At 41.5% G+C, this 27,430-nt stretch overlaps 1 protein-coding gene across 1 annotated transcript in view; it reads right to left on the minus strand.

Moving 5' to 3' along the window:
• Window positions 1-27,430, minus strand: part of adarb1b (adenosine deaminase RNA specific B1b) — a 116,407-nt gene that overhangs the window by 30,712 nt on the left and 58,265 nt on the right. Inside the window, exon 3 of the mRNA XM_042425949.1 lies at window positions 11,536-11,574. The gene's annotated coding sequence lies outside the window, so the exon portion shown is untranslated. The remainder of the gene's footprint in view (window positions 1-11,535; window positions 11,575-27,430) is intronic.

Consider the following 27,430-nt stretch of genomic DNA (forward strand, 5'->3'; position numbering starts at 1 on the left):
TAACTAGCTACATCCATGACAATTAAAGACAGAAAATTGGCCACAAAATGGTTAAAAGCCTGGTTGAGATAGATGCTGCTCTAAGTGGACTTATAGAAACAACAAATCTTATATCTATATATCTATATATATCTATATATCTTCATATTCCTTGGATCATCATAAAAAACATTAGGCTAACTGCTCCCACTGGCCGAACAGATCCGTCACTCACTGCTGATTGGTTATGACAAAACGCCCTCAAACAGAAATCAGCCAACATGAACACGATGTCAGGCCGAATAAACGAAGTGAAATGAAACTGCGATTCAGTCTGATAATCAGGCTAATAATGACACAGACAAAGGGCTCCAAAACCGTTGCTAATACTGTAGTACCAGCAGTATCTTTAAAGCTGGCAGTGACATCATTTTATCAAAAATTATATTGCGTGTTGGTTGTCTGTCTACCATCCACATATACAGATATCAGAGCTTAATATAACATACTGTATGTTATAGATCAGTAAATTCAAGCTGCTAATAACTAGCAACAGGCATATTTGCGTTGACCTAACATGAAAAACAACACTGTTTAATATTAAACCAACTAACTCACTGGTTTAACTGGTTCACTAAGCAAAAACCTTTCTGGAGACTGATAGAATAAATGGTAGAAATACCTCATTGACCAATCAGAATCAAGTGTACAACAGAATTGTGTGATAAACACAAACAAACAAACAAATAACTGACAAACTTGGTGTCTTCATTAAACTAAATTAATGTTTCTACCTTCCGCTGACAGAGGGAAAACCTGAACCTTGTTTATCAAGGTTTGCAAGGCCATAGAAGGAGGAAACGTGGAAAAGAGGGGAAAAGAGGAGAACTGTGGTGATGGCAAAAAAAACCCAGCGCCAGAGAAAAGAGAGGAGAAACAGATCGAACAAGACTGAGAGTCCAAAATGAGGTATCGAAGATGAGAGGGAGGGAGGAGATGAAAGGAAAAAAAAAGAGAGGGCAAGGAAAGGGAAAGAAAGTGGACAGAGACAAATGACCAGGGGAAATGACCGGTGCAGGAGAGCCCGCCTATGAGACAGCCCTCTCAGCAGCTCTAACACAGACTGATAGGCCCACCAGGCGGTTACCACTCAGATCCATTCCTGTACCTTATTCTCAAAAAATCACATTTCAGACCATATTTAAGTTTAACAAGGTACCGTTACTCTTAATGGGAGTAATGCAGGTCTATGTGTTGTTTAATATGAAGTGTCATATTTTGGTTGTACTTGAAATTGAGCTGAGTTTAAGGAACTAATATTAAGTCTTTTATTTCTATGTGTTTCTTACCTGCTGTTATTAGTGTGACACAGAACCACAATGATTTTTTTGCTTTCAATGAAATAACCAAATTTTTCTTTTTAGTACCATTTAGTGAGTTCAACAAGAAGAGAAGAACTGAACATCGCTTCATGTCTTTCTCTAAATACTCTCCACTTACTATTTTCACTTATTCTGAAAAAGTTCAGGTTATACTTTTATCCAACCTGGAAGCTCTTTGTATTGACTGGAAGAGGTTTCCCTCACAATTCAGCATGCATGTGACAAAGCTTTGAGTGCCAAGATGGTCCAGATAATTTCTAACGTGGAGATATTTTTATGATCTAAAGTCACGTGCAGAGGTAAGTGAATGTGGCAAGGAGGTAAAAGCTCAGAAGGTGCAGGAACTGAACACCTAAGATGGTGCAATGAGACTTAAAAGTTTCGAAGGAGGGAGAGGAACATAAAATAAAGACAGAGAGCTACACAAGGAGGAATGCAGGGATCGTTGTTAACTGTCCATGTATGATGTTAGATAAGTGAGTTCTACTATCACCCTCCTAGAATCCCATTACTTTCCCAATAAAGCTTTGGCAGCCCAGTGATTACCTCAAGAAAGCAAGAGGGAAAGAAGAATTTTAATAGAAATGGGATCAAGGTTTTTCTGTGTGGTCAGAGCCGTCCTCTCTCTTTCCGCTCCGTTGCTTCCTCAGGTGATGCACCTTAATGGAGTACACGTGTGGGCGCTGGTGGCCTAATGGAGAGGTGTCGTGCTAGAAAGGGGGAGTGCCTGTCGTGCTGCCTGATTGAAACTGATGGGCCAAGGTAAGGAGGCCACCGAGTACGGCCACCCAACATCGCCTTTCCTGTCTCATCAAACACACACACACACATACACACACACGAACACACACATGCACACTTACCTCAGAGTCCATTATTCAATTTGGCCCTTCTAATGACCAGTGAATTAGCCTGCCAAAAGCGATTTGCCTTCTGAGCCCTACTGCAAGACGTACATGCTTTCATCCATTCTGCATATTAAGAGGCAGCCATTCAGACACTGACATCCGATGAGCCTCCTCCAATCAGCTCTGCGGTAGATTTAGCTGGACGAGCTTGGATGAGGAAGGTTTCTGATACAATGAACAGTTCGAGCTAAAGTTCAACATATTGAGAGATACGCTTTTTTCGTTTTGAAGAGAAGTTTGATACCACCTTCATATCTGTCCATTAAATATAAAGCTACAGCAAGCAGCTGGTTAGCTTAGCTTAGCATAAAACTACTAAAAGGGGGGAAACAGCTCACTAATGAACTTGCTATATGTTGTTTGTTTAATCCATTCAAAAATCAACATGTATAAAGGTCATTTTGGCATTTTACAAATGGTTATGTGCCAAACTATTTTTTGGCTGTGAGCAGTTGCCAGGCAACCAGCGGAGACTCCAGGAAGTGACTGGTCGTGGCCAAGAAAGACATAGTCAGGCGCATAATGCCTCATAATTCTTTATATCAACCTAATCAAGTCTTTCTACAAGGCTTATTACGGTGTCTTGTTAATGTACTAATAACTTTCAAATTAGTCTCAAACACCAACACACCTGCCACTGTATTAATAAAAAAAACCCATCATGAATTGCACCAATTGTCACACCAGTAGAGATTCAAATTAGCTTGTAAACAGTTTTGGGCTTGGCAACCCAAAGTCTGAGTGGCTGACTGGATCCATGTTATGTCAGGTCATTCATAGAGGATACGCTGCACCTCAAGGCAGCTGGAGGCTATAGTACTGAGACTGGTCAGCACTGCATTGGCTTCTGCCAAAAAATCAGCAATCAGAATGCTGCAAATGTCAAGAGACATAAAGAGAGACTGGCAGCTATACCCGCCTGTTTTGAGCACTTTGGTACATGCATGGGAAGACTCAATTTGGCTAAAGTTTGTGCATACTGCATCATATCTGACAATACAAAGCTACGCTGCATCAGTAGAAAACTGTTTAGAGCATAAAATCATCAATAGTTTATCCAGACCCGACAGTGGTATTTGAACCAACCATAATGGTAGCATAAAGACAAAAGTGAGGGAGACAGGCAATCAATAGTGGGGAGTCTACAGAAAATCTACAGTATAGAGGAAGGAAATGTGCGTGTGCTGAGAATGGAAAAGCGGGCAGCGTATGGACGGTGTATTCGATGCCGTTACACATCACGCATACCGCTAAACTCATGTACACTCATGCTCTCTGCAGTGAAAAACTGTTCTGTCATTCTTTAAAGCTTCCTTAGGTCCAGGTATCAGATTTAATAATAATAAAACTCCTCTACTTTTGCTTTCTTCCATCTTTTCAAGGTTGTTGGGTGGCTGCCTCTCCTCTTTTCACTAGGAGCTGTAAAATCTATTTGACAGCTCTGATTTATGACACGGCATAGGCACCGAGCGCCTGTGGGGATCGGAGTGTATGGCTGAGTGTGTTTGGAGGTGTGCGGATGTGTGCGGGTGTATGAGCATGTGCGGCTCACACAGACGGACCACCGCTGCTCTGTGCTCAATGCTCAAGCACCTGACAGAGCGCCCAGGTATGCGGGGAAACTCCTGGAAACTGACATGTGCACACAAATATCTAGAAACGTTCACACCTGTGCTCGAATGCACACACACACACACACACACAGAACACCAATAAAAACTATAACATTTACAGAGCCCATAAAAACCATAAGCCTAAAACATTAAGTTTCATGAGTTACTCAAATCTGACAGTTTCCTAAAAATGCCACTCTTGTCTCTAACATTTTTCCAAGCAACTTGCAGTCTTTGCAGCAGTTTACTTCAGAAATCTGAAAGTGTGTCAGGTCTCCTTCTACCTTCTTCTGTCCATCTAACCCCCCCCTCCCCACACACACGCACAATTGTCTCCGCTGTCCTGTTCTCCTCGCCTGGATGCCCGGTGCTCACAGCTAACACCATTTGTCACATTCAAGGCCTGGTTAGACACACTGGGATCCTTCTCCGCAAGGAGAGGGATGTGCGTGTATGCTTGAATGTGTTTGTGTCTATGTATGAGAGCATGGAGGTTTGACAATAAATGCTGTGCAAAGACATGAATGCATCCGTGTATATTCGTGTGTGTGTGTGTGGGTGTGACACCACTTGCGCCTGTGACACTTTTATCTAGGAGTTGAGTTTCACACCTCGTGCGTTTGCTGCTGTCAGGCAGAGAAGTACCAAAATGATGGACAGCAGGGAGAGGACAGGGTGGGAAACCTTAGCCAGATGAAAAAAGGTCGTGACAGCTGACAGGGAGGGAGAAAGTGCTCATAGACCCTAAGAGGACGAATGTCGGAGATGGGAGGCAAGAGAATAGAGGAGGACAGATGTATAGTCAGAGACTGAGAAGAAAAACAACAACAAAAAAGGCAGCATGAATTGTGGTTGAGCTCTTTCTGAGGTGAGATGCTAAAGTTTGAAATTAAGCTTTCCTCTGTTTTGCAGGCAAGGGTTTTATACATAATACATTTGTTTGGGAAAATCCAATTTTTATCACTATACGTCCTGTTCCATTACCTCAAAACAAATTCCTCTCAGCAGCACCTAAGATATGAGCAAAACATTTCAATACCTATATCCATTTGAATCTACACTGACATATAACTGCACTAATGAAGTTTATCTCCGCGGCGATAAAGGGAGCTGACACAAATCTCTCGGGCCGTGAAGTGTCTCTCCGCCAGCTTAACACACCTTGGCGGTTTGTGCAGTCTCGCTACGATGTTTTTTTTCCCCCCTCTGTTAGTCTGTTGCAGTCATTAGCGGCATGCTAATCAAGGCTAATTACATTGAGACAGGCAGACACAACTCATTTCTTATCATGACAGAACGCCGCTGTGTTTGTGGTGCCTGAAAATGTTACGCCAATAAATGAGGCACTGCTCATAATTAACAGCTTTTTTTTTTTGTTGTCAGATAAATAAATATTACCGTGTTTTCTATTTGATTTCCATTGCTGCTGTTGTCAAATGTTAATCGGCCTGTCTGAGCTTTTATAGAAGCTGTGCATTTATTTTTTTTTGTGTGTCTACAGTAAATGCAGCAGCTTCGGTTATTCTCAAGGGAAGGGAAAACAGCCAAATCAATTAAGAAACTATATTTAGTCCTGGAGAATCTTACAAATGGTAATGATAATTTCTAAATCCCTTTAAGTACACAAATGTATGAATAAGTGAATAATTGAAATAATATATGAAAAGAAAAGCAGTGGGAGGAAGCATGTAAAGGAATGAGTGAAAAAGGAAGGGAGGAAGGATGTGAGGTTAGAAAATGCGGCTTGTTGTAGGTAAAGTCTTTTCCACAACGATGGATTGTGAGCATCAGGCGATGCAGATCCCACCCCCCCCCCCCCCCCCTTTCTCTCTCTCTCTCTGCCCCCCTATTCAAGTTACAAAAACTCATTTTAGAGATTTCGCTGGCATGGCAGAAAAGCCCTCTGTTCCCCATTTCCCATATTTCATATACGGCCCATTGGAAAGCATCGTCTACGAGTGTCATGGCTTGGCACATTTATGAGAGATGCATTGAAGAACTTATTACTTGGAAGATATGCTTAAGTTCAGCATTTTGAAAGTGTCTGCTCTGTATGGTAATTCACTTATAAAGCAATGGTAAAATGTGATTATCTACACGGTCACTGGTTACACCATCAATACATAACAGTTCTACACTATAGACAACTAAAGGTCTGCATTAGAGTTGCAGATTATTATATATTAATAAGAATATGTTGTATTCAAATACAAGTCTTCAAGGAAGAAGAGAATATAATACAATGACAGAATAATTAGTGTTATAACCTTTTTCAAAGATGAATTTAAGAGAAGATAAATGGTTTTCATTTAAGTTCAGTGCTAACGTTACACACAATTAAAGAACAAAAAGCGGTTCATTGTTGAGAAAATTACCGCATTAAAGAGGGGTTTAAAAAATCTTGGTAGAAGACCCAATACTACAGGTTAGGCACCATCACAGAAAAAGCTCCATCATCCCTTTATTGATGTTTTAAAAAATTCTATTTATTCGTGAACCTGAATGTAGCACCAGGTCCTGTCAATAACAAATTTGATTCTAAGTAACAGCCAACCGATTCCAAATTTGGGCGTATATGTGAAAAATACTTGATCTTTGGTTGGAAATACTTAATTTTAAACTACAGCTGGACTGGAGGTAAGTTATCAAGGTCTAAGTACTGCCCACCTTCAACCTGAGCAGAGGTCTAATCAACAAGAAACTGTCTGAACTCTCTTTGTATGTGAGTTGTAAATTAAGATCACACCTGAATTCTTATATTTAAGCCCCATTTGGATCAGATTAACATTAAAAATGGAGGTGGTGAATAACAGATTCACTGTGCTCCTCAGTTATTTAAATCATTATTTCCGTCAGTGATTTAACCAATGCAGAACTGCACAATGTGGTCTGTAACTGATGTACACTCAGCAGAGAAAACCACTACCCATCTACCTGTATCTGATAACAGCTTATTAGATGATTTTACAGCGTCTTGCTCTCCTGATGAGCTTTAAATGTTTTCTGTCATCGTATTGGTTCCCAAATAGGACCTTGATGGTGTTAAACAACTCAACTCTCGCAATATTTCGGAACGAGATTTCTCCTTGAGTGAGACTTGGTTAGACAATAACAAACAGACCGGATCAAGCAAAAAGGTAAAGAAAAATGTTTTATTTCTCTGTATGGTCCTTTCCATAATGTTGTCAGGTACTTATAATAACAATCCGAGTCTGTCAGTGGCAAAAACAAGCACTTTTAGTGGACGTATATTGATGGAGCGCAATTGCCCCGAACGATTACATTTGCAGCCCATTTCGCAGCTGCCAGCTGCAGCACTCTCACTCAATACTGGACCAGTATCAAAAATTGTAGCCCCATTAGTCACTTAGACACTTTCCAGGTTGAAAAATACCAAAGTTTCCCTTTAACATGTTTCTGTCTATCAGTTAAGCGAAAATGGTTTTGACTTCCTTCGTTTTCAAATGTCAAATCTTATACTGAACTGGTAAAAGGCAGTAAAGTAAAAGCTTCTCCTCACGCAGGGCGGAAAAACAACAACAAAAGAAACCCCCCAATAATTCAGATATACACTTTAAAATACAAGAACTTTACTCTGGATGGGATTTAAATTACAGTAGGACCAGTGAGTCTGCCAAAAAACAGCAGGTAATTGCAGCTGCAATTATTACTCACAAATGTGCTCTGGAAGGCATTAAAATCACCGACCAGCGCAGGTAATGTTAACATCACCACACCTGCCCCAGTGAAATGTATCCAGTCCGAATGGGGCTACGGACATACTGATGGTGTTAATGGGTTGCATTCAGTTAAAGTGTCTTACGTTCTGGGATAAGTGGTTTGTAACAACAGCAAGACACTGAGATGATATTTGGATTTGATCTACAGCTCTCAGTCAGATTGTAACTGCACACACAGCTTTAGGATGATGTTCAAATTCATCATTCAGACACACAAAATCATCTCTGAACTTTCTGAGCTGACAACACAACATTTTCTTAAAGTGAACTTTGTCGGTGGAGTGAAATTACTATTCTGTATGAATTCTTTTCAGGGTTACAGTGTGGACTAGTGCTTTTAGACTCGGCTCTTCAAACAGCTGACCCTGGTCAACCCCTGTATTGACATGTTGAAGTGTCCTTGTGGAAGACACTAATCTGCACTTAATGGACTATCCAGTCCAGCGGTGCGCTGCTGACTCTGACCTCACTGTCGAGGGAACTAAGCGAAGAGATTCTCTCGAGTCAGTGTCACATTATTCTACTGATGATTGTCTTTAGTAAGTATGTGACCTCATCCACACTGCTAGCGTTAGCCGCTAACCCACGAGCACTCCGAGGAGCTGAAGTACTAAGCAACTTATCAGGGAGCTCCCAGTGCGGGGCATTAAAGCTGACTGAGAGAGCAAGCAGAGCAACATTGGCCCAAAGTCCTGCTTAGTCATCTCTTCTCTCAGTATGTTGAAAAAGTGCCACTTTCATTCCCATGGTGATAAGGGAGAGTGAAAAGGTGGGAAACAGACCTGTGTAATGCTGATGGACATAGTCGGTCTGAGAGTGAGCAGGACTGGAGTGCGAATCAGGGACTATAAAATGCAGCATCAGCAGCGGTGGATTTACTTGGATGAATGGAGCCGGCTCGACCGGGGGGGGGGGGGGGGTGGGGAGGGGTGAGGGAGATTGGAGAACGGTGGGTGTCAAAGCAAGTGGCTGAGACATTGCAAATACCGCCAGTGAGCTGTGGCCACCTAAGTAATTACTACCTTTGCTGTTAGGCTAATCCCCAAAGCAGAGCAGCAGACTCAGGAGAGAAAAGCTTAGAGCCTCTGTGGGGCTCCCATCACCCTACTTCAATTACGCAGAGACACAGACCTGTCTCACTCAGACAGACGGACGGGGAGAGAGAGAGAGAGAGAGAGAGAGAGAGAGAGAGAGAGAGAGAGAGAGAGAGAGAGAGAGAGAGAGATAATAATAATTATGATTCTTTAAAAACAAGCGTTTCTTTCTTTGAGGAGGGCTGATCAGGACACACAAACATACAAAAAACATGTGATTAATTAAAACAGATATAGTAGATAAAGAATTGCACTGTTGTTTTTACTTTTGAATAGAAAACTGTGGTTGAAATATAGCCTAAACAAAAGAATGGCCCCATCATCATCATCATCATCATCATAAAAATAAATAAATAAATAAATAAAAATTGCCAGGTCTTTAGCACAAGACTCAAGTTATTCATGTTTTTTTCTGGTGTTTATGGTTTGTTTACACCAGTAATGTTTATGAACATAGGCTATATTTTAATTAAAGCTCATATAAGACAAACAAATATATTTAATTTTAAAAATATAAGTCGGTTTCTTCAATTACAAACGTGAACACACCTGCTGTTTACATTTACTGCTGATAGTTTAGTGATGATCCATAGTTCAAATTTATAAATATCATTACTAACATTAAGTTTTATGACTGGGGTATTTGTTTTCCTATGATAAAATAATATAATAAAGATGTAAAATAAATATGCTACATTTCTATGATAAACATAATCACTGAAAAACACATTTAAAATACTTTTTGACCAGCAATCACTCAGCTACATGTCTATTCTATTTTCTACATTATTGTACCAAAAACTGTTACGGCCATTTTGAACACAGACAAATCTTTGATGGAAATTGCAAGAAAAGTACATTTCTTGTAAAATATAGATAACTTTAAAGTGAAATCAATGACTTTTCTCCACATGTAAAACACCAAAATTAAAGAGAAAATACAACTTCACTATTTGAAGTGCTTAAAGTTAATTTACGTAGCCACAGAAAAACAGGATGAAGAATTAAAAGCTTTTCAGCTGTCAGTGTTTTGTACAGAGAAGCAGCCTGCTGATGCTATGAACAACTTCAAACTTGACAGATGAGTGAAACGAATTGTTTATTACAGCGAGTGCACAGCTCTCTTCCCCTGCCAGTTACTAACGAAATTGAAAGGTCTAAAAACAAGCAAGCTCAGCAACACTCTCCGTCTGTGAAGTGCTGCTGCGAGGGGTTACCTTTGCGTTCGGAGCGTTTCTTCCGTCTCCTCTTGAACCTGCGTCGGATGAGGCAGTAATAGGAGCCCAGATTCTGCGCGCCGTTGGTAAGAAGGGCCATGGCTCGGTCAAGACTTACACTGAGGCAAGATTGACTGAAAAGCTCTCAAACAGCTCTAAACTAACCTGGAGCGAATCAAAACTTCAGCTGCGATGATCTCACTGTGAGCACAAACACATGATCTACCTGTCCTTCACCTCTGTCATCCGGCGCTCTGACGCTCGTCCGGTTTGTGCCGTCAAGCTAATGATAGTCTCGAAACGCTCAATTCCACACACCTGCAGCGTGTCTTTGTTTCTACTTTAGTCCTTCCCTTGTACCCGAACTCTCTTTCCCTCCCTTCCTTTCCTCCTCCTCCTCCTCCTCTCGCTGTTTTTCTCTACTCTGTTGACTCCATGTCTGCCCTATCAGAAGTCAGAGAGGGGAGGCGATAGAGTGTGAAAAAGGAGGAGGGGGACTAGCGGAGATTCATGTTTTCAGACGGTTTGTGAATTAACACGGAATCACGCTCGCTACCTGTCTCATCACTTCTGGAAGTAAGTGACATCTCCAACAAGCTCGACCCCGCACAGACGATCTCTGGCCTCTGTTTTTCATTTCATCACGTTTCTGCAACTGTACAATTGTGTTGAAGGTATCACTAATGCTCTTTTTGCAAGGAAAACTCACGTGTGTATACTGAACACAATTCACAAAATGCTCATGCACACACACACACACACACACACATATGTATATACATGTACACAGAAGAGCTTGAGTCACATCTTGAAGCATGAAGCAGATTTTAAAATAATAGTAATGATAATAATAATAAGAATCACTCCTGCAGGCTTCTGTTTCTTTTGCTTGCATATCCCTCTCTAACAAGGATATTCACCATGGGGACCTGAGGCAACTCACACAGAACTACTCTGCCTCCCTCTAGTGGTGAAATTGTATAATTACAACTATCAAACATCAAATCTCCAAATATAAAGGATGAAAAGGGACATCCTGATACTTAAAGGTGTGTTGTTGATTTTTAAAGTCCCCCTCCACTCAAAAATGTGCTTACTTATTGTGACTTAACTTGAATGTTTGGCCTTAACTTCGCAGATTGATGTATGTGCAGAGTTTGACACTAGAAAGCTGTTTTTATATTCACGCTGAAGATTCTCTGTGCTCACCTTGAATCTGAGTCTATGGTGTGCACCTCGGAGTGTGATCTGTGACATCACAACTAATTTGAAGCCAGTCTTGGTCCGGTGTGCAACTTACACAATTTTAAAATTATTTTTGACTGGTTATCTGAACTTTTTGGTGGAAAAAACCCCTTATCAGATTCAAATAATTACTCCAAGTGGAGTATTTTTATGTCTTAAAAACATGTCTGGAGGGGGTCTTCAATCAGTGTTGAAAGTTATTTTAGTTAAGCTGAAAAGTAGTTTACATAAAGTTTATACTAAGTTAGTTGTGAACAAAGAAAAAAAAAGAAAGAAAGTGAAGTAAGAAGAAAGAGTCTCAAGAAAGGTGACTGAAATAACAGATATGGAAAAAAGCTGACAAAAGAATTCACTCACCTTTGGCTTTTTTTTTGTGATGTCAGTTATTGGAAAAACCTGGGAGGGAGAGAGAGAGAGAGAGAGAGAGAGAGAGAGAGAGAGAGAGAGAGAGAAGTAAGTCAGTAAGTTCCAAGTAAGTAAACAGCAGAGATTTTGGCTGACCGTAGAGTCACTGACAAAGACCTGGATTACTGACAGTAAAAGTGTTTCAAGGACATGTTGCATCCAGATCAGTTGTAGATACACAAGCCAAGAAAAAGGGTACACACACTAGATTCATGCTCCTAATGCAAGTCAGGGTTTTTTTTTCAGTTATTGTAAATGAATCTATTAGTATAGCTTGAAAACCTTTTCAAATGATTTGTTGCCATATAACCTGCGTGCTAAAGGTTTCCTTGTAAGCGTTATATTTGACAAACAATGCCCATATACAGAGCTGATGATTCAAGTAGGGAGTTTGTATACAGACCAGTGATCTGAACCAGACCAACTTGCAAAGATTATAAATAAAAATATTGCTAAAATGTTTTCCCTTGAACGTAAGTAGACTACAAAGTAGGCGAGAGTTACAGACACCACATAACCCCATCGACTGTCACTGGACATAAAACCACATGTTTGACCATCAACCTGTTTACCATTTTAAGCCTACAAGACACTTCAGATGTAAAAATCCTGTGAGTGTTACAGACCGATGTGCAATGTTTTGGTGTGATAAGCCTTCAAAGGCAGAAATCTCTCAATCCAACTGGACTTCCTGGTTCAGTTTTCATTGTCTCAGTGCTACCTTAAACAACACACCCTCACCAAAGCTGCCCGCTGCGCTCTTCAAGTGCAGGGCTGATTTTGGTCTGGATCCCAGCTATAACCCATGTTTCCATGGTAACAATCAGTGACCCCTGCTGACCAGTGGCATCAACAATAAAACACAAGGAAACATGGATCATAATTTGTGGTTTGATAACATGTTTTTGATTGTTTTGGGGCAAAGAGGTTTTAGAGACTGTAGTAACCCGCAAGAAATCAACGTCAGTCATTTTTGTTTGCACAAGGAAAAGTTACTGTAGCACAAGTACTGAGCCCTGCTAAATGTCAGCTACAGGTCTGCGCTGCATTAAGATTTTATGCAACTAAAAGTTTTTGGTATTGTTACACTGTTGGCTGAACTTTCCCAGTAAAATGTCCTTGTAAAATATTGAATTTTCTGCTGGAGTGAAGGGAGTTGAGCGGTTAAATGCAGTTACTTGGTCAGCCATGTTTTTTAGTTTGAAAAATGTCTTGCTTAATAAGATGGTTTGTGCAGCTTTGTGCAACGAATGAATTTAATGTCTAAATCTGAAGTTTACTAGATCTCAGATATAGTCAAAGGCTCTTCTTTGTGAAACCAGCTTTCTTTTTCTTAAGCACAGCCTATTGCACTGCAGTCTGCACCCTCTGCAGTCTGCAGTGCATGAAACATGAACACATGCAGTTACAGTGTGTAGAGTTACATGGAGTGATAATGATGATGGTAAGTATATCCTTTACTATGTACTATGTACAGTATATCCGGCATATTCCCTGTCCACAGTCCTGAGGTGCAGTCACGTAGAATTAGGACAGTAACATGATTTTCCTTGTTTTGGCTAAAGTCCAATACACTGGATTTGAAATGAAAACATGGCTACGAGGTTAAAGTGATGTTAGAGGATTTTAAGGGGATTAGAGGGTGTTTACATCTACATATAGTGAACAGTGTAGGATTTGCTGCACTTTTTATACACTGTCACAGCCACGGCAATCCAGGAGTTTTTATGGTCGTTGTTCTTGACGGGCCGAGCACTCTAAAAGCCTTCTGGCTATTCTAAACATCGAGAGCTTCGTTTTAAAAAGGCCCCGCTTTTGACTTTATCCACTTCATCCAACTTTAGTCGTCTCTAAACAACTGACCTGGTTGGAGGTGTTGCAACAGAGCCAGGGTAATGCTCTTCAACATTTACAGGAATGATGATCGCACTGACTTCAAACCCCCCCCCATCGGGGACACCGATAATCTTCAACAAATGCTGCAGAAACCTGAGATGTTCCCTTCTCTCACAGTCTGAAACATATATAATGGAGATCTATTATCACTGTGCCACATGTGCCAGTATGAAATTACGTAAATTATTTAGATAAGTTGTTGATACTCTCCTTTAACAGTGTCAGCGAGATGTCATGCGAAACCTCCTGATTCAAGAGATACAAAATTCAAGAGGAAGCCCGGAGAGAGCTGGCTAAAAATAACAGTAAGTCTACAGTACAGGCGGGTGTTAAAAAGATGTCCCAGAAAAATGCCACTGCCAAAAAAGCTCCAAAGCCTTTCTAGAAGATACAGTAGCTAGGGATAGAGATGATAGTAAAGGAATGAGAGAAGAGGGTGAAGATGAAATAGAGACATAAAAGTGTAAAAGAAGGCAAAGGAAATTAGAGCGGAGGATATAGTGGAGGAAAAAAAAAACTTGAGTGAGGACGCAAGATAAAGAAATGAAGCGAAGCAGGCCAGAGATGTGGGAATGAAGAGAGGGATGAAGTGAGGAAAGGTAGGATGAGGTGAGGAAAAAGTGAAAAAAAAGGGAGAAACGGAGAAGCTGGATCTCTAACCTGAGGGGGTCCTTTAAGGTCAGCGAGGCTGTTTTCACTACTGCTCAACTCTTCTACAGTTACCCTCCCGCTGCTTGATATAAAACATTCTTTAAAAAAGTGAATTAGAGGTTTTTGGGTAGAAGTTGTTGTTTTTTTTCTTTAGAAATTAAGCACATGAAGTTGAAAGAGAGAGAGAAAGAAATAAACAAGAGAAAAGAAAAGTGAGACAGCATGCGAGAGGAGATGCTGAAACTGAAATACACTCCAGACGCAAATTCATTCATGCTTCTGCGTACAAGCCAACCATAACTACTTCTGGCCAAGTCTCACCACAACTGCTTTGGCTGGTTGATTGTTTTTTTGTTTGGCTTTGTTTTCTTCAACTTTAATTTATAGAGACTGTGCAAAAAAGCTGCAGACATGGGAGAATGGAGTCGGTGCATGCCCCTGCAGAGGAGATTTTTTATCCACCACTCTTACTAACATACTGAAGGAAAGGAGGTCTGTGGCGAAGCAGCCCAGTAACGCTGCTGCGGTTATCCCAGCTTGGATTTTAAAAGGCGTTCCAGACTCCCAAATAACAATTCAACTCCTGGTGGCCTTTTTTTTTTTTTTGCCGTGGTTTGACAGCGAAACACAATCACTGACGAAAAACAACCTCTTAAACACTTTCACAGGCGAGCAATCCAGGCTACTGTGGTGAGCCCATCTGTCAGTTCATACATGTACTCACAGTCAACTGCGAATGAAAAGCACAAAGCCCTAAAAATAGACTCAGTAGGAACAGTTTAGATTTTTTTAAAGCCTTTCATAAGCATCTGAATTGGAGATCCAGCACTCGTATAGAAGTTTAGGTATATCTATATGAATCGATGGGTTATGATTAAATCATGGGTCGCTAGAGGAGGCTTTCACTTCCTAACTTGTGTTGAACAGAAATATTGAGCAATACAAAGAATTTCACTGTCATAGTGTAGAACAACCAAACACAGTATCAAAGCGGTGGGATGTCAAACTCTGCAGTGTCATTAAACTGATATGTTGACATTTTTATCCTTACAATTAGCTGACAAGACCCTCCAGCATAACCAAAATATGCTCATTAGCATCTATTAACATTCCTCATTAAAAATTTGGTACCACAAACCAAAAGCCATCAAGCTAACAAGCTAGTTTAAAGCAAGGAGAAGAAAAAAAAAAGACACTAACAAGCTGACTTTCTATTTATCTGCCTTTTTGCCACATTTTCTAACATCTGGAGGAGAATATATAAAAAAAAATTTAAAAAAACCCTCAAACCTCACAAGGTTCCCTCAGATGCTGATGAAAAAGCCTACAATTTGAAGTTCACCAGCGTGTTACAGCTGCATGTCGAAGCAGTTATCTCAAGTCACAGTGGAGAACCAACCAAAGAAAATCCAACATGTCAGACATAAGCGTGTCCTGCGGTGCCTGAATACCTGAATATGAAGGCAGATGAAAAATATCCAGGCAGGAGTAGAGTTTCATTGCCTTGTGAGGAAGTCACGTTCCTAAAGCAACACTAAACCTCATCTTGTGCAGAGTTTTGGCAAGAGAGAGAGAGAGGGAGAGAGAGGGAAGAGAGAGATCGTGTGCGAGAGATTAGTAGAGACAGAAGGGGAGAGCCCTTCAGAGCTTTTGAGAGTTAGTGTGCGTTGGTCATATTAGGGTCTAATGGGTGCTGATCTCCTCTCGGCTCTTTTGGAGGCTGGAGTCCCGGGGGGGGTGTGCGTCAGGTGGACGGAGAGATGCGGGAGCAGCGTTGAAGTTGACGGGGAGGTGATCAGATAAACACAGCGGAGGAGTGTGGAGCGTGTCAAGACACTTTGAGAACGGGGTCGGACGAAAAATTCGTAGAGGATGATTATGAAAGAGACATAGAGTCAGTCAACTGTGTGCGGAAAAGGAGTGCGTGACTGTAAACCTCGACTCCTCTCGACAGTACACGGTCTTCAGCCAAAAATTAGGCCAATGGCTCCGTAACCACTGGCCACACGCTCACAGGCTATAACCGGGGTCCCAATAAACAATGCCTCTCCCTCTGACCTAGATTGTTCTCACACGTACACGGGGATGCCATTTTAATTAACCCATCATTTAATTAAGCGGGTGTATTGTGATTTGAGTGTGCGTGTGTGCAGAAATTCAAGGGAGAGAGAGAGAGAGAGAGAGAGAGGGAGAGAGGATGTGCCACCATGTACTGTTATTCTTCATGGTACCTCACGAATGTCTTGCAGTGTTTTTGTTTTACTCACACTTGTCCAGCAGAGGGCAGCACTGCTACAATATAATTAATATCATGCAGCAAGTACACAGAGAACAGGAGATGTTTTTTCATTTACCTGCTTGTATAATAATTTTTAGTGCACCGCTCTGACTGATCACATACAGTCAGATCCTTAAAAACTAAAGGAAGGTCACCAGGTTACATCAGTCAGCTGGGATGCACTTCTGCCTTTCTTACATCGGCGGCGGCGCAGGTCGCAGCGGTCGGCTTCAAGTGTGAATGAAGTGTAAAAATACTGACACAGCTAGAGCAGACAGTGCTGACTAAGAGAATGCATCTCTTGTCACAAAGTGTACACACACAAAAGATGAAAACAGGGTTTTAGATGCAGAAAGAGAGGGTAAAAAAAATAAGTCACACTTTATTGGCAGTTTTGACTTTTGAAATAAGAATCCACTTGTGAGGTAACAGAAACTTTTTTTTCCCTTTTCATTAAATGTTTTAGAACAGACAAGCTATCATTTGGGTTTTTAGTAATGAGTGATACGTACCAGGCTTGTTGCAAGGCCTTTTTGCTGTATCTCTGTGGTTTTTCCAGCACTACGTTTCTGTACTTTCTGTGCATTTTCAGAGCAACCCATAAAACTGGATGCATGGGAAGCCGGTATGAGATTGTGTTGTTGATACTGCATTGATGATGCCTATTGTATCGGTCGGTTAGGGCTATGCAAAACAGGATGAATCTGCAGGGCACAGTGTGAACCGTCATATTTGTTGCTCCCTCCTGATGAAGCTCCTCACTGGCAGGTAAAGAAGCAGCTTGTGGCTCCGTGTGAATCAAGCTGTCGCCCTCCCTCGCTGTTTATGAGTGAGGAAAAAAACGGAATTGCATGCGAAACGTATATATATGCCAAAGTGGGAGGAAAACGGGGGGAAAAAACGGTAATGAATAAATAAATAAACACGGAGCTGTAGTGCGTTCTATGTGGTCTCATGGCAGAACGTACAGTAAATATTGTGACTGTGTGCACAGCGCTCACTGTCAGTGACGGCGAGGCCAAACGAGGAGGGGGTTGTGGGAATATACACAAAAATACAAAGCCAAATACAGACACAAACATACACACAGTACTACAAAGCCATCCAAGAATTATCTTAAAACAAACCAGGCTGCTAGTAGCTTCCAAAAATGTGATTATTCACTTATTTCCAGCAACTCCGTCGCTTATTTTGTCTCATTTATATTCTGCAGTTTGTCTCTCTAAACCTGCTTCTGTTCTAAATAATAGGGCCTCTAAACAGGAATGACTTTATTCTTCCTTTGGGAGTTCCTTTGGTTCCCAAGTCTAACATCGGTTCCCACTACTGGGTGTGGTCCCCCTCCAGATCTGTGCCTGGGACAGATCCGCTCCACTGCCTGTGGCTTTGGGTGTTTGGTTGGTGCTTGACCAACAGTGGTGTGTGTGTGTGTACGTATATGCTTGTGTGTGCGCTCGACGTAAGCACAGGGGGAGAACAAAGGCCGGCTCTGTGTTAGTGGCTCTGGCGAGATATGCACCTGAAAGGTAAAAGGCCACAAGCTATAAGAGCAGCAGGCCTGATCTTTTTATGAAGTGCTACACTGTTTTTAATTGAAGTGTATGTATTTTATGGTTTAACCCGTCTGCCAGGACAGCCTATACTCTCATCACACACACACATATAACAAAAAGGCATCACATCCTCCTCTAACTTCTGTTCTTCTTCTTCTTCCTTTGAGATTTGACTAAAAACCTGAGGCGCTCCCCTGAATATCAACCACACTGAGCTATTTTGACTTTGTTCCACAGTTGTCATGTTGTTCCTCATATCAACACGGGCTCAGCCGCTCCGCTCCCAGCAACATTTTGACAACAATCTTGGGGAAATCCTAAAAGATTTGCATTGTTGTCATGGCAACACTGACTAAATCCAAGTTGGGTGTTCAAGTTCCAGTCGCAGGTAGGCTGCAGAACTTGTTTTGCAACACTGAGATTAACTTACTGCAAAAATCAGATCAACACTAAACATCAGATTAAAAGCTTCAGCTGACCACCAGGAGATGCCGACACAATTAAGGCGACTACCTGACGCTGTAATCCAGAGCATCAGATAACGAGCAGTTTCAAAGATGCTCCCTTCAAATACAAAACAAGTTAGTCATTCGTAATGAGCAACAGAATTTCCGTCCCGGTTAACGTCACGCTGAACCGCAGCGCCGTTTCTCCTCACCTTTAATAGTTCCTCCCCCTCTTTATTACATGTTACAACACAGATGTCAGCGTTTTCTCCCGTGACGAATGAGTCTCTTTTCTAAGCCAATTCATCTTTCTACCCTGCTGTGTGCCCTTGTTGACGGCACAACCTTCTATTTCCTGTGTTACGGAGGAGCGGGAGGGGGGTGGGGGTGGGGGGGGGGGGGGGGAATTTAAGGTCACAGCGAAAGAAATAGATCTTGTAGCAGAGGGGAAAAGGACGAAAGAAAGAATGGGGTATTCAATTAACAAAGGACAGACGGATGTACTGAGTCGGGGTGAGATCGACACAGGAGTCGGACGGATTGGGCAGTAAAATGTGTTTTAGCAAAGATTTAAGATGCTAAAAAAAAAAAAAAATCTTGACTTGCTTTAAATTTCACTACTAGCATCAGAGAGTGAAATACATGTCTATGGAAGGCTGCCCTGAAACTGTTGGATCGACTATATAATACACACACACACACACACACAGACGTTTTTTTTTTTTTTTTTTTTTTTTTACTGCACTGCAATGCGGTGTGACATTGAGGATAATGACTGCACACACACACACACACTTACAGACACACACACACACACACACACACACACGACTGTGGAAAAACCCTTGTGAATACACAAAGAAACGCTGAGGTAAGCAGGCATGGTCACCGACAGTTCAAGAAGAGATTTTAGTCTTAACGGTTGAAAAGGCTTTTGTGAGGTAATTTCTTTATCAGACTATATTAAACAACAGAGCAGGATGTCGTGACAGGTGAGCGCTGGGTGCAGCAGCAGCAGCGGCAGCAGACTTTGGCGCTCGGCGTGACCGTGTCAATCAACCATAACACTATTTCAACACAAGAGGAACTCCTCCCCGAAGGATGAAATAAGTCGTTAAAAGATGACCAATATGACAAAATGACTCATGAATGGTTTCTGAGCTGCCGCCCCTATAATTAAAGGAATACTACAGTTTGTAACAACTTTTATTTTCCTACATTTCCAGCCGCTCACCAAAAGTCACGACTGAGATCTTAGAACACGGCGATATTGTTAGAAAATAACGGGAAAACATGCACAAGCAGTCAAATGATCACACAGGTTGTAAACAAACCTCCAGGCTGCTGCGGTGCCTGAACAACATGCCCCGACCAACTAAACCCCCCTGTGCTGTTTCAACACAGAGCTGTTTTCAGTGTGAACGCAGCCTTTGGAAGCTGCGGTAGCGCTCGCTAGGAGCAGATAAATGAATTTCTTGATTTGCCAATTTAAGAGTTGTTATTACGTAAGTCAACTTAAAACAACTTGTGCAGCTGCATCATCCACACATGTTGCCATGATTCAAGTTGCTATTTTTTTTTTTTTGGTTGCTCATCTGGAAAAAGCCAGAAAAGGTCTTTTTTTTTTAAAAAAAGTCTGAACAAACTTCACAGTCACAGTAGTTGGTAATCTGAGTTGTTGATGCTGTTGCTCGACTTTTATTTTTCTTTTATGCACTTTTTGGTTTTACGATGTCTAATGGAGAGAATCTATGCTGCGGCAACACTTAGTCCTCAGGCAGATATCTACACCCTGGGAGAGAGAGTACAGCATCATTATTTTGACTTTACCAAGAAATAAAAAAAGCCTGGTCCCATTTTACTACTTCTTCCATCTTGGACCAGGACTTTTGTTGTTTACTTCTACATCCAAAGCAATCAGGCTATTTGTCATGTTGACTAACTATTACAGCTTGGGGAGGACTAAAGATAATAATCAACCTTTTTAATTGTTAATTGCTGATACTTCTGCAGTAGGTCTACTGATTAAACCGCTCTCATGTTCAAACTCTCAAGTTTTAGATTTCCTGCTTTTTCCTGAATCTGTTTGTCTAGTTAAAATCTACCAGATAAGGTCCAAATATGCTGATCTGGGACTGAGCCACTACTGTTGAGTCCTGCTTATATTCCAGACTTTCAATGTGCAAACCGTCGCAAGAACAAACTCGATTTCTGATTACTGCTAGAGATGTTCTAATGAAACACTGCTGCATCAGGAAAGTTTGAGATCATCCCAAAAATAAGCCTTTAAAAAAAAAACAACAGTACTTTCTTCTCGCACCTGCTCTGATGAGACTACGTGAGCATCTCTGTGCGCAGGGTGCCCACGCAGGTGTACATCTGAGTGTGTATGTTTATCAAAGAGACTGCATTTGTGCGTTCCTCTCCTCTCTTTCGGTGTCTATCTGGGTCAACCATCTGGGGAGTTGCCAAGGCCTTGGTAAAGTGGGCAGCTGGCCATCACAGCTGGCCTGCAAAAAACACACACACACACACACACACACAAACACACACAAACACACACACTCAAAGAGAGGAGAGCCACCAGGTAACATCTGCATTGCCACCGCCCAGAGCAAGCATCCGAGATCTGCCACCTGAGCCCTCATTATGTTCTCTGGGAGCGAGAAAAGTAAATGAGAAGACTTTGTGTGTGTGTGTGTGTGTGTGTGCGTGTGTCTGCATAAGCACAAAATGCTTGAGAATTAGTCTGACGGTAATTACAAGGGAAACGTGTGAATGCACGTTTGTGTGGTTAAGTTAGGTTTGCATACGTGGAAGCGTGTACGTTCTCATCGGATCGTGGAAGTTGGAGCTAATTAACCAGGATGGAGAAATAAATCCAGCCCGCAGAGCCTCTCCAACCTCTTTTCTTTTCTTTCAGCCCCTTCTGTCGTCAAACGGCGGTTGAAGCTTTTTCCCCCTCACACCGCGTCTATTCAGCGGCTGCAGATAGGATTGCAATAGAGGTACTCTAAAAGTAGGCCACGACATGTTGTGTTCACATTTCTCTGTGTGTGTCATACATTGTGAGTGTATGAGAGATGGCTCAAAATAAAATAAGGGTGTCTGGGGGGAAAGTAGGGCAAACCTTACACCTGGTGAAATGATGAAGCATTTGTGTGAAGCCTTTATCAACGTTATTTTCTTCCTGAAGGACCGGGCAAATCCGCTCAAATGCAACGTGTGCGCATAAACACCACAAACACTTGAGACACATTGTTCCACTCAATTCTTCTCAATTTTATAACCTATTTATTGGGCTTTGTACCCTGTAGTATGACGTCTGAGTCTCATCTGTAAATTCAATTATAACAGGGAAAGTCTGGCTTTTCCAGGTAAGATTGGAAGAAGTGACTGGAAAAGGCCTTGACTGCTGTGGTACTTAAAAAGAAGAATAGAGATGTGCTCAACCAGCCAGTTTTAGGCCAGGTGCTGGATAAAAGTGGACCTGAAGCACAAATGGAAAAATGTATTCCAACACTTACAAGATCCTTCCATATTGCAATCACGGTCTTCATCAGATACTAAGATTAGGGAGCTTAGTATCTGATATATATACATACACACACACACATATATATATATATATTTATTAAATAGGTGCTGTATCTAACTGCCAGCTGGTTTTCTAGGTTGTATAAGAGCTGAGACCCCCGTTCATATTAATAAGGCCTCAACAGTTTTCCATCTTACACTCTGGGGAATAAATTAAACGAGATCTGTGGCAATGTGGCAAAACTACCAGATACTCTTGAGTAGTGCAGTAAACCCAACGACGAGTCAGTAACAGTCTCCCCTCCCTGTGATTACAACAACTGTGATGCCACTGAACAAGGTCTGTTTAACCCTCAACTATTCCAGTAGGTCTGTTCATTTGGGCGCCCGGATAGTTCCACTGAGTTAATGTGAAACAGAGCAACAGAAAATAAAACCGACTAGAAATACCTCCTCGTGGTTATACGCCCTCCGCCAACCAGTCAAGTTGCAGTTTACATCCACGTCTGTCCAGACTCATAATATTTGTATTGAAGACTTTGAAGGAATTTAATAAACAGTATCAAGTATATTTTCCTTGTATGTGTTCACATGCTCGGCCAGTAAAGCTGAACTGAAGTTGTTCCTGAGTCGTGGCGTTTGAATAACGGTCAGAAAAGTGTTTTTGCAGAACGTTATGATGTCATAGTGAAGTTGGCCTTTGACCTTTTGGATATAAAATGTCATCACTCATTTTGTGCTATTAGATAAATGTGAAACTTTGTCATAATTAGTGTATCAATTCTTGAGTTATAGATAAAAACCTGTTGCGAGGTCACGGCGACCTTGACCTTTGACCGCCAAATTCTAATCGGTTCATCCTTTAGTCCGAGTGGATGTTTGTGCCAGATGTAATGCAATTTCCTTCCAGACATTCCTGAGATATCACGTTCACCAGAACGGGACGGACATGAGGCCACAGTGACCTTGACCTCTGACCGCCAAAATCTAATCAGTTCGTTCTTGAGTCCAAGTTGGACGTCTGTGTCAAATCTGAAGTATTCCCTCGAGGCATTCCTGAGATATTGTGTTCACGTGAACGGGACAGACAGACAACCTGAAAACATCAACGCCTCCGGCCACAGCAGCTATCACCAGCACAGAGGTATAAAAATGTTTACTCTATTTAGGCTGAAATGTACCCTTTACCCAAGAAGCAATCAACCCTGAACCCTCAACTCTGCCTGAATAATGACGTTTGATGCTTTAAAGGAACAACACTAGTGTAAATTAGAAGAAGTGTCAGCCTCCTGGTGCGTTGTTGCTGGTGTCAGTGTGCCAGGCCAGAAACCACAGAGGGGAAGTGAGGCACTGGTAAGATGTGCCTGTGGTGCTCGGGCTTCCATCCCCGCGCCAGGCCCCCCTTCCTCCACTCCCTCATTTTCCGCTCTTTGTTTTTTCCGCTCTTTCTCCAAGTCTTCTTCTGTCTGCCTGACACACGCCAACACAAACATGGTTGTTTCCTTTTAGTGCTGTGTGTGTAACCCTTAAATGATTCAATGTCTTGCTCTCAGTGGCCCGACAGCAGCGGGAGACTCTCAAGAGCTCTCAGGTGTGAGTGGATGTAATTATCCTGCGAGTGTGCCCGGTGAAGTCCTCCACCGATACATGTGGATCAGTTGAAACCGGGGCTGTCGCAAATAACCGCGATGTTGCGACACCGCGCTATGGACGAGCCAACGGCGGTGGATGGCAAGCAACCGCCACGACCGCGCTATGTTCACATTTTTTTTCATGAAGCTAAGCCCTTCTTGTTTTACACTTCAGTGCGTGTGTGTATTGAATGTTCAGCCGGTCTAGTCCGTCTCCGGCAGATCCGGAGGATGCTGAGTGCCAGCTAACCTGGCCCCCACCCTCATCACAGAGTCGGGCTCGGGGTGAGCCGATCGGGGTCCGCGCTGATGCTCGGTAGTTAAAAACACGTCTGTAGGAATATATTGTCTTGGTTATATATGTTTAAACTCTTCTGGGTCACCGCACATCCGAGCAGGCTGCGAGGTAAAAGTAGTTTTCCACCAATCATACAATCTAAAAGGTGCGCCCAGCCAGACTCCATTCATAAATCTCAGGTTTAACTGGGATTGGCTGTAGTCCAGCGTTGTTTCCTGCCACAACATGATTTAACATTTTTCAGTTGTTCATCAGGTGCTGCTGCTCCGTTCAGCTGACACATAATCAGGCTAACACACCTTGATATTCACAAAAAAAAACAAAGAAAGTAAAAAAAAAAAAGTGCTAATACCGCATAGACCGCATACACGCTGTCGAGCCTTCCTGTATCCCTGCAGGGGAAATTCATTCACTGCCCCAGTTGAAACACAAGAATATAAAGACCTACATAATAATATACAACCCTGCTAAGACAAATGTGAGCTGTAGGCAGTGAGTCATTATCAAAAACAGTAGTGGAAGAGGTATTCACATCCTTTACTTAAAGTCCAACTGAAAGTAAATTGCATGTTTTTTGTCTGCTAAAGCAAACATATCTGCTCTGTTAATCACTCGTCCTGCTTGAGAAAACATCAGAAACCAAAAGGGAGAAACATATATTTCATGTTTTTTGGCTTAAAGCTGGCGATCATTATTTTATCAGTTTACACAGATGGAGAACTTGTTTCCATACAGCAAATACATCAGATCTCTTAATTTGAAAGTGTATTTGCATAAAGCAGTAAGGTCACACTGACTAACTGCCAGACAGCAGCCGGCTGACTCTCAACAACCTACATTAGTTTTCCTGCTTAAGTCTCCGTCTTATCTAATTTACAAACATCTGGACCTTAGCTTGTTGAACAAGCCAACAAACAAACATTCACCGGGGAAAAGCGCACACAGCTAACGTCGGTTTGCAGGCTTGTTATCTAATTAGCTGTCCAGCTGCAGCAAATTAAACCGCAGTCACCAACAACTGTCACTTCGATCAAGTTAGACGCCGGTGCGGTCCTCGCTCTTCAATACCGCCGCTAATAAACACACTGTCTCGCCATGACTTGTAGCTACAAGTTTGTTTACTTTGTCACTTTGTTCCCCACCGGGCCTCAGCCTGCCAGCTGCTGTCAATCAATCACAGACAGACACCAACACACACCTCCAGTCGACTGGGAGGCTAAAATTAGCCCCAAAAAACATGACATGCATTTCTCCATTTTAATAATAAAAAACAATTAATTAACTAAAAAATACTCTGTTACAAGTAAACTGTTACAAGTACATTCAAAATATTACTTGAATAAACATGCAGAAGTATTAACGACAAAATATACTTAAAGAATTACAGTAAAAAAGTTGGTTCTTTAGAAAATGAAGCTGCTTTATATACAGTCAGGTAGTTTAGTCCCAACTCAGAAGTCCTACAAAGAGTGACACAACTAATCTGAGGGTTAGTGAGATGATTAATGGGATCAGAAATATGAAAAAACAAAGTCCCGCAACACAAATTTATCATCATTTTTTGGACTTTTTCCTCTAATTGTTCCTTTTTTTGTGAAATATTGGATATTTTTTTCTTCTCTGGGCTTAAAAAAACAGTTGGAATGAAACAATATGAGACAGCGAACGTGTCTCTTCTGTAAAACAACTCTGAAACATGAAAAGGAGCAACAACTGGAATATTTTAGGGGACACACTGCAAAAAAGCTTGAGAAACAACTGGTTTGATCTTTAACTATGTGTTGCATTTGATGAGCTCATCATATGGGTTTTTTTTAAATGCAATATCTTCATCTGAAAAGTGACGACAGCTATCAGATAAACGTAATATTTGCCTCAGAGGTGTAGTGGAGTAGAAATGGAAATACTCGAGTACAAGTATTGGAGTAAAAGTAGTGAGTTATACTTCATCACTGTCAATATGATGAGATGGTGGAACATCTCTCTGGGCTCACCATCTGGCCATATCTGCCTGAGGCCTGATCTACTATGGACCAGTGAACAAAGCTGGTCTGACTTGCTCACTGGCTACTTGCTAGCTGTCTATATGTCTGTTAATCTTTATGGGGTTTTTTTTGCTGGCTGTGTAAGCACCTGAATTTAAAAAAAAACAACAAAAAACTGTGACAGCTGCAATGTCCGAAAACACAGGAGGCTGCGAGAGGTTTCTTTTAGAGTGAAAAAGGCCTTCGAACAAGGAGTTCTGCAGAATCACTGATAGAATACACCACGGCCTAATAAATTACTGTCAGGACCTTTAGGGGAAAAAAAAAATCACAATACGATGCCAGCATTATGTGATCTTTTCATCTAATTATCCAAACGATTCACACAGGAAATGAGTTCTTGGAATCAGACGGTGAACTCCATTTCAACATGTCATATTTAGTCTCTCTCCAACTATTACTTGGGAGGATAATATTGTTATAAATAAATATGACAATTGCCAGTAAAAAGGCCCCTTTGCTCTCATTATCTGCTCTCTGTTTATTTAGTTGTTGCACTCTGAGAAAGATTTAAAGCCATTATGCTGCAGAGCTGCATCTGACATCTCCTTTCACCAGGCAAAGGCCACGGTTATATAAGGGTTACTATTTTAGTTTGTTAAAGAACAAGCCTCTGATGGGAGGACCAGATTTTACCAGTACTGCATCCCTAATGGCCACTTTTGATCCACACTTTTTTTTTTTTTTTTTTAAATGCCTGAGAGACAATATTATACAAGTATTCTGTTATTTTGATTTATTAATTTTATCCCTATTGATTTGGTCTGTTATTCCCTTGTTAACAATACTTTTTTTTATTATTTCCTTTATTGTCTGTAATGCTTGATTGATTTATTTCAATGAAGCAATAGCTGTAATTGTCATTTTTAATTTATAACTATAATACATTACCGTCTGCTTTGGTGGGAAGCTATGCGGTGGATTGGTGGACTAATGATTCAATGTGATGCACACACGCTGACTCAGGAGGAGGGTTTCGATGTCATTTGCCAATTTGGTCGTTCAAAAGGTAAACCGGAGACAGAAATAGAGAGAACGAGGAGGAGGCGGATAAACCGTGAAAAAGAAAGAAAGAAAGGCACAGAGAGCTTATAGATAGAGTAGAAACGACACTACGGGAGAGAACGCAAATCGAATGCTTTGTGGATACAGAGAGAGAGAAAAGGTGAACAAACAATTCACCTTCACGCCATGTGAACTGTTTGTTTACTATGAAAGAATGTGACTTGAAAGCAGAGATATGTAAGATTAGATCATTAAAAACACTTCGTATTCTGAGCTAGAGTATCAACTATCATCCAAACAAAGTGGCTATTCATACAAAAGACACAACAACAGATGCTGTTACCAGAAATGCCAGGGGACATGCCTCACCACTATGTTGTTATGATGTTAAGAAGTGACAAAATAAAGACTTAGTGGTTCTCAGACTGGGGGGAGGGGGGGGGCATCACAACAGGAGGGATACTGTGAAAGCTTCACGGTTACCATGCAAACAAACCAAGTTATGTT

Source organism: Thunnus maccoyii, chromosome 11 (assembly GCF_910596095.1).
Source record: "Thunnus maccoyii chromosome 11, fThuMac1.1, whole genome shotgun sequence".
Classification (NCBI taxonomy): domain Eukaryota; kingdom Metazoa; phylum Chordata; class Actinopteri; order Scombriformes; family Scombridae; genus Thunnus; species Thunnus maccoyii.